We start from the raw sequence: 8,287 nt of genomic DNA, 5'->3' as shown, positions 1-8,287 counted from the left end.
CAATTAACCAACCAAAAAGTTTGAACTACGTCCGACTTGATTCGAGTTCACTAAAGAACTCGATACGTAAGCAGCTTGACATAACCGAGTTCAGTCGAACAAATACCACCTCTACACATTTCCTGAGTTTTGTACGAATAGTTTGTTCCCTTTATCGGGAAGTTAAAGGATGTCGTCGAGAAAATTCAAAATCAATTAATATTCATAATTTACTTAGCAAAAGAATAACAGGTAAATACAGGAAAAGAAAAGTGCAGTACAAAATAAGTATTTCATTAATTGACCAAAGGTTTAAGAGGTTCTGCCCTCAAAGCAGCAGGAAACCTCCCCTTATAATTTAGCATACATAATCAGCATGAAACATTGAAAAGCATTCTGAGTAACAGCCATTGACCATTGTGGCCAAGTATTCCTATCCACAATAGGCACAAGTATTGATTCCCCCTGAAGCTTGACCTTTTTAAGACCCATCCCTATAAGCTCTGTTGGTTTCTCTTTGATTGCTTGCTGCGCACTACAGATGATGTGTTTGGTGTGAACCAGATTGGGGGCGGCATAACTAAGAGAGTCTCACTTGGATACAGAAATTTGTTGATACTACCATCTTCTAAATTAAATATGCCCATATCCTGGCCTCCAAATCCATGCTCAAGAAAATAACTCCAATAGTCGTCCGTGAAGTAGATACAGTTCGGCTTACACCCCGAGAAATCACTAGACAGAAGGGAAAATGAACTGTTGCATCCCAAGAATAGAGCACGATCTCCAAGGCTTTTAATTTCAATCCACTCATTAGGACTTCCAAAATCCAACTTATAAACCTGGAACCCAACTGTTTTATGAGGTGGAATTTGAAACTTCTTGTCAGTGTTTCGATCTTGGTCCTCAACAATATTTCTACGCACTGCCACTAGGTCACCCGATGATTCCAAAATATAATACCGATTGGCCACCTTTCCCGGAGATTCAGAGATAATTCGTTTGGTACAGGGAAGAAATTCAGGTGTTTCTAGACCACGAACAACAACCACATACCCATTGTTATGAACAGCATAGAAATTCCCTTGGTAATAAGTGACATCACGGAAGAAACAATACTTTTTATCTAGGGTAACTGGAGTCCACATTTCCTGATCCCCGCCAATCCTATAAAAAGCTAATTTTCGAAATAAACCTTGTATAGCCATAATTATCGCACCACTAGTAACCGAATCCGATGACATGACCACCCTAAATCGAATCCGATGACATGACCACCTTCTTCGCGCAGTAGTATTCCTTGCACACCAGGAAATTCTGTGAGAGGTGGAAGACAGACTAAAGATCTCGAGAAAGGGTTGAATAGTTGAACCTCAGAATTTTCGTGCACAATCATCAACCAACCTCCTTGAAAAGACCCACAGATTCGTCTATTAGTGAGTTCCGGCATCTCTGCCTTGTAAATCTTTCCATCACAGAGACTAAAGAAACCAACGTCTTTGTCGTTAAAAGCCATTTTACCAGGCTTATTAATAACACAGTCTTGGTGTGGAACGATGAGCCATGGAAGATGATTTCGAAACTGTAGAGGCCCACAAATGATTTTAAACTCTTTGCAGACGCAACCGAATCTAATTAAATCTGGGAGGCTCAAAAGTCGTGCAGTCATATCTAACAGATGTTCTGGTAGTGTTAGCAAGTAATCCATCCTTAAAAGTTAAAATTCTCTCAATTATGAATTATCTCACACATACAGAGACTTGAATGGCAACAAAATAGAAACCGACAATACGAGGTTTCTAAAAACGAAAAGGATAAAAACAAGGAAAAAGAGTATACTTTTCGAATAACCTTCACCCAATCAAAAGTCGACATGAGAGACAGAGAGGAGCACGTTGGTCCCTTTGGAATGACAAAAATACCCTCCTGCATATTCAAAAGTATCGACTCTGTTTCTTCTCAATGGGAACGACGCCAAAACGAGTAGTCTGCCATGTGTGCCTGTTGGAGTTATCCCTCACATGAGGAGAGAAACAGAGCTGGAGAGAAACGGAGCAAATTTCGCCGGATTCGTCGAGGCCCGCCGCGCCAGAAATACCAACTCAATCAATTTGGCCAGCAGAAAAGGCGCGACCAGCTTCGGCCCGTCACGTTAGGCGCCACCAGCTTAAAGACCCGTGTCTAATTTCGCCTGCCTCCTACAAGAATCACGAAATTTGGTTTTTGGAGATAAAAACCAAAATCAAGGTTTTGGAAAAACTAACCTAACCAAGTCAGAAGGATTGGAATCCAGACTAAAACAAAAGAGAGAAACCCAATCTTGAAAGCTATCAAGATTGAGAGATAACCTTTACAGAGATACAACCCTGTAAAGAGATAAGAGTAATCTAGTAAGGTGAGAGACTGAAAAGGAGAGATTGTAATCTTCATTCCCACTTTATAAAGAACTGGCTCTTGTGGAAGTAGGCATCATTGGCCGAACCACGGTAAATCTTTGTGTTGTGGTTTGCTTTTACTGCTTTACATTATTATCTGTTGTTAATAGTTGTTTAACGAGTTGGGCATGTTAGTATAGGTTGTAGTTGATATTTAGATTTTGTCCGGAGTTGAATTGTGTTCATATATAAGTTATCTGTGTATTGGGGGAATCGATTGGTATTGGTATAATCCCCAACAAGTGGTATCAGAGCCAAGTTAGAATAGCTTAGGGTGTTATCCGAATCTTGGTCGGGCGGTGTTTGACCGAAATTCCGGAGAGAAGATTTGAGGTTAAATAACTTGTAGAGATGGACCATTCCGTGAACACCGCATGATGAGTCCGAATAGGAAGAACTACACCATCCGGAAAGCCAAGATGGAAGACTTGCTATCCGCAAGGACTTGGCACTTCCCATTGAGAATGAGGGAGTAAAACCGAAAAAAATGCGATGAGGGTGAGTGGAAAAAGCTTGACGTAAAAAGCGATTGGATACATTCGATAGTGGATTGACGATAGTGTCTTTCACCATGTGTCCCAAGAGACTACAACCTTCATGATCGTGGAAGAAACCTCGAAGACTGTATGAGAGGAAGTCGGGTGGAAACAAAGTGATAGTCGTTAAGAAGTTTGCATACACGGCAGTACCAAGAAGGTTCTTCATAATCCGAAAGCATCTTAATGAAGTACGTAATATCATTAATCGATGCATTTGATGAAGATCAATTTGGGAGACGGTTTGAGGATTTGTTTCTATTAGGCTCTACCCAAAGTTGGGAGACATTAGCGCTTTCTCTACATGGAGCGACCAAGGATGGAATTGTTACCATGGAGATGGCTACCACGCCTTTGTTGAATGAGGAGACTAGAAGGAGTGCAAGCAGCTCCCTCCTCACCTCGCAGATCCTTTTCACGAGAAACGGGGAGAGGTCGAAACGTAAAACCATCTCGCTCTAGAGGTGATGACGAAGTAAATCTAGGGGGTGAAGCTAGAACTCCTAAGGCGCAGAGGCAATGTTACTTATTATTGCCACCAAAGGCCACTTCGATATGAGTCGCGAATCGAAGAGGGATGAGAAGAATAACCGTGTACATGAAGACATGGTGCGAGGAACGGAAACACAGCAGAGATACTACCGCGACTAGTCGGCGACCTAGTGGGAATTGTGTCGATTGTGGTGTGTCTTTGCCTTAGTACCTCATGTCGATATCGAGTGGGTGATAGATACGAGCATCCTATCACGTCACAATCAAGACAGAGATTCTTCACTACCTACAGCCGTGAATATGGTGAAGTAAGGATGGATAAATGATGGAGTCTCAAGATTATAGGCATTGGAGATGTTCATATAGAAACCAATGTCGGCTACACCTTGACACTCAAAGGATGTATGCGACATGTCCCCGACGACATACGGTTAAGCTTTTAATTTTGGCCGAAATTAGATGACGATGGCTTTGTAAACTCGTTTGGTAACGGGCTATGGAAACCGAAAGCGAGGTTCCATTGAAGCGACCGAGGAAAGAAAACTTTCTCTCTTTACAAAACACACGCTAGTTTGTGTAAAGCGTAGCGAATCGCGTAAGAAGAAGCTTCATCCGAATTGTGGCACAAAGAGATCGTGGTCACATGGGCATAAAAGGGATGGAAGTTCTTGCTAAGCAAAAGGTCGTGCAGGACATTAAAGGTACACATTTAGATACATGTACTCATCGTTTGGTAGGAAAGCAACACGGTGTCTTTCCAAAGATTCCCGTCTCACGTAAAGGACACCGCTTGAACTAGTGCACACGCATTTATGTGGTCCTATGAGAGTGAAGTCCCACCGTGGAGGAGCCGTGACTTCTTGACATTCATTGATGATCGTCCAAGAAAGATATGGGCCTATAGTCCGAAGACCAAGGATGAAATACTTGGCGTGTTTGAAAATTCCACAAAGATGGTGGAAAGAGAGATTGGGAAGTTGTTGAAGTGTATTCGCCGGATAATGGGGGTGAGTACATTGGGCCATTTGAAGAGTATTGCCGAGTCATGGGATTCGCCATGAGCGCACCGCTCCCAAGACACCGCAACAAAATGGAATAGCGAGAGAATGAACCGCACCATTTGTAGAGGATGAGATGCATGCTATCTCACTCTAAGCTACCTGAAACTACCGGGTAGAAACAATGTGTACCGTGCATGTGATCAACCCGTCATCGTGAAGCCTCTCGAATAGTGATTATCCGTAGAGAGTATGGTCGCGAGATGTTGATTATGGATACTTGAGGGTATTTGGGTGCGGGGCATTTGTGCATATTCGGGGATGAGAGATCCAAAGCTTGATGACAAAGCAAAGCGGTGCATTTTTCCGGGTTATGGAGATGAAAAGTTTGGTTACAAACTCTATGATCCGATTAACAAGAAGGTAATCCGGTCGAGATGTTGTGTTCTTAGAAGACCAAACCATAGCAGACTTTGAGGAGGGTGAAGCTACGAGGCTTTCACCAATGATCTTGTTGATTGAGAACCGAAGTTCCTACCGTGGAACGTCGCGTAAGGCATTGAGAATGCAGAGAACCATGAGTTTGAAGCTCATGATGAGAATCCTATTGCTCATGATGGGATAGAACCTATTGGTATAGAAGATGCAGATGAGATGCATGAACCACCACCGAGAGCAAGCGAAGTGCAACCTCTCGAGGCCCAGCCACGGGGCAAGGAGGTCCGGACAGGGGGAGACTAGCTTCAACCAGTATCCACCACATATGCGCGCGCGCTACCATCGATGGTGGAGAACATATGTACTATCAAGAGGCACTTGAAGGTACGCACAAAGAAAAGTGGTTGAAGGCCATGCATGACGAGATGGATTCTTTGCATAAGAATCACACTTACGAAGTTAGTTGAGAAACCCACAGGAGAAAAGTTCTCAAGAATAAGTGGATATACAAAGTCAAGCATGAGGAGAACAATCCTCACCCAAGGCATAAAGCTCGCCTTTGTTGTGAAGGGGATTAGGTCAAAGGAAAGAGATTGACTTTGATGAGATTTTCTCCCCGTAGTGAAGATGACTTCTATCCGGTGGTATTGGGTATGGCCGCAAGTATGAACCTAGAGGTTGAAAGCAACTAGATGTTAAGACATGCTTTTTTTCATGGAGACCTTGAAGAAGATGTCTACATGGACCAGCTAGAGGGGTTTGAGGTCAAAGGCAAGGAGCACCTAGTATGCAAGCTGATAAAGAGCTTGTATGGGTTGAAGCAAGCACCGAGACAGTGGTACATAAAGTTTGACTCCTTTATGGCGAAGCAAGGATACAAGAAGTCTACTTCCGATCATTGTGCGTTTGTTCAGAGATTTCCAGATGGGGATTTCATAGTGCTATTGCTGTATGTGGATGATATGTTGATAGTTGGCCCAAACATCAACAAGATATCCAAGCTAAAGAAAGACTTGAGTAAGTCCTTTGAGATGAAGGATTTGGGTCAAGCAAAGCAGATACTTGGGATCGGGATCACCGTGACGAGAAAGAGTGGGAAGTTGTGGCTTTCTCAAGAAAGCTACATTGAGAAGGTGTTGAAGAGATTCAACATGGATCAAAGCCGGCCCGGTCCGTTTGTCCGCGGTGGCCCGCATGACCAAAGAGATGTGTCCTAAGGGGTGAGCATGAGCAGAGTCGATGGAAAAATTCCTTATGCATCCGCAGTGGGCAGTTTGATGTATGTCATGGTGTGTACTAGACCGGATATTGCTTTCGCCGTTGGTGTTGTAAGCAGATTTCTGCCAAATCCGGGTCAGGAGCATTGTGAAGGTGTTAAGTGGATATTGAGATATCTCAAGGGCACTTCCAAATCGTGTTTGTGCTTTGGTGGAAGTAAGCCCTTACTTGAAGGCTACTAATCGATGCGCACATGGCGGTGATGTTGACTTCGATGAAGTCCACCTCCGGTTATCCGGGTTACTTTTGCGGGGGAGCAATTTCTTGGCAATCTAAGTTGCAAAAGTGTGTTGCCCTCTCCACTTCTGAAGCCGAAAGTATATTGCAGCCACCGAAAGTTGCAAAGAGATGCTATGGATGAAGAGGTTCTTCGACGAACTAGGGCTAAAGCATAAAATGTCAGGTTTGTAGTTCTATGTGATACCGGAGGCGCCATCCACTTGAGCAAGAATCCGAAGTTTTCATTCTAGATCCAAGCACATACACGTCGCTTATCATTGGATTAGAGAAGTACTTTCGAAGACAAGCATTTGTGTATCGAGAAGATCCATACCGACAAGAACGGGTCGGATATGATGACCAAAGTCTTACCGAAAGGTAAGTTTGATATTTGTTGTGCTACCGCCGGAATGGTAGCAGACTCCTCCTGTTGATTTGGCAATTGCATGGAGGTATCCCCCCTCACTGTTCGGGGGGGAGATTGTTGGAGTTATCCCTCACATGAGGAGAGAAACAGAAAGCGAGAGAAATTTGAGCAAATTTGGTTTCGTCGATTCGCCGAAGACTCGCCGTTAGACGACCAGACTTAAACTCGATCGTTATGCGACCAGCTCGGACTCCAATGACCAGCGCATCACCTCGATCGTTAGAAGCTCAAAGGGAGCGCGCCACCCCGTCTCTAATTAATTGGGCCTCGCCATACAAGAACCGAAATTTGGTTTTTGGAGATAAAAACCAAAATCAAGGTTTTGGAAAAACTAACCTAACCAAGTCAGAAGGATTGGAATCCAGACTAAAACAAAATAGAGAAACCCAATCTTGAAAGCTATCAAGATTGAGAGATAACATTTACAGAGATACAACCCTGTAAAGAGATAAGAGTGATCTAGTAAGGTGAGAGACTGAAAAGGAGAGATTGTAATCTTCCTTCCCACTTTATAAAGAACTGGCTCTTGTGGAAGTAGGCATCATTGGCCGAACCACGGTAAATCTTTGTGTTGTGGTTTGCTTTTACTGCTTTACATTATTATCTGTTGTTAATAGTTGTTTAGCGAGTTGGGCATGTTAGTATAGGTTGTAGTTGATATTTAGATTTTGTCCGGAGTTGAATTGTGTTCATATACAAGTTATCTGTGTAGTGGGGGAATCGATTGGTATTGGTATAATCCCCAACAGTGCCAAGTTGCACAAGTATATTCATGCTTCCCTGGTTCGTGGATGAGCGTATGTACGTACTACAGTATTCTTTCCCACCTAAAACTAAGTTTTGTTTGTCATATTCGTAATAAGTTTCGTGTTAATTCTAAAGCAATTTTTATTTTATTTAAAAACAGATGAAAGGAAGTATACATGGTAGCTGTCATCACCATTTTAAAACTGGTTACTAAGAGTTAAATACTTGGACTTGTGGATATTTCTCTGCTTACAGCTTAAAGTCTAATGGGGAGCAAGTTGTAGGATGTAGATCGAATTTGGCCATTGCACCACAAGTTGGTGCAGACGATGACATGACAACCTTCCTTATCGCGCATTTTTTTAAAATGAGTAATACAAGTGTAGAGGGCAATCTGAAATAATACCAGGGTAAGTACCACGGGAAATTCATCTTCTTCTTTGCACCAAACGATTTTACGCAGACCAGGAAATTTTGTGAAAGGTGGAAGATGGACTATAGAGCTGGAAAGAGGGTTGAATAGTTGAATCTCAGAATGTTCGTGCACCGTCATCAACCAACCTCTCGGAAAAGACCCGCACATTTGTCTATCAGTAATTTCTGGTATCTCTCTCTGCCTTGTAAATCTTTCCATCACAAAGACTGAAGAAACCGACGTCTTTATCAGAGGCCATTGTACCAACTAGTGACATAGTCCTGGTGAGGAACAATGAGCCATGGAAGACGACTTCGAGGCCC

The 8,287-nt window shown here is 43.0% G+C and overlaps 1 pseudogene; it reads right to left on the bottom strand.

Moving 5' to 3' along the window:
* Nucleotides 1-252: 252 nt before the first annotated feature.
* LOC147505415 (F-box protein At2g26160-like) lies at nucleotides 253-1,882 on the bottom strand (annotated as a pseudogene).
* Nucleotides 1,883-8,287: the final 6,405 nt, after the last annotated feature.

This window comes from Coptis chinensis, chromosome 4, assembly GCF_015680905.1.
Source record: "Coptis chinensis isolate HL-2020 chromosome 4, ASM1568090v1, whole genome shotgun sequence".
Lineage (NCBI taxonomy): Eukaryota > Viridiplantae > Streptophyta > Magnoliopsida > Ranunculales > Ranunculaceae > Coptis > Coptis chinensis.
This window is presented reverse-complemented; position numbering and strand designations above follow the sequence as displayed.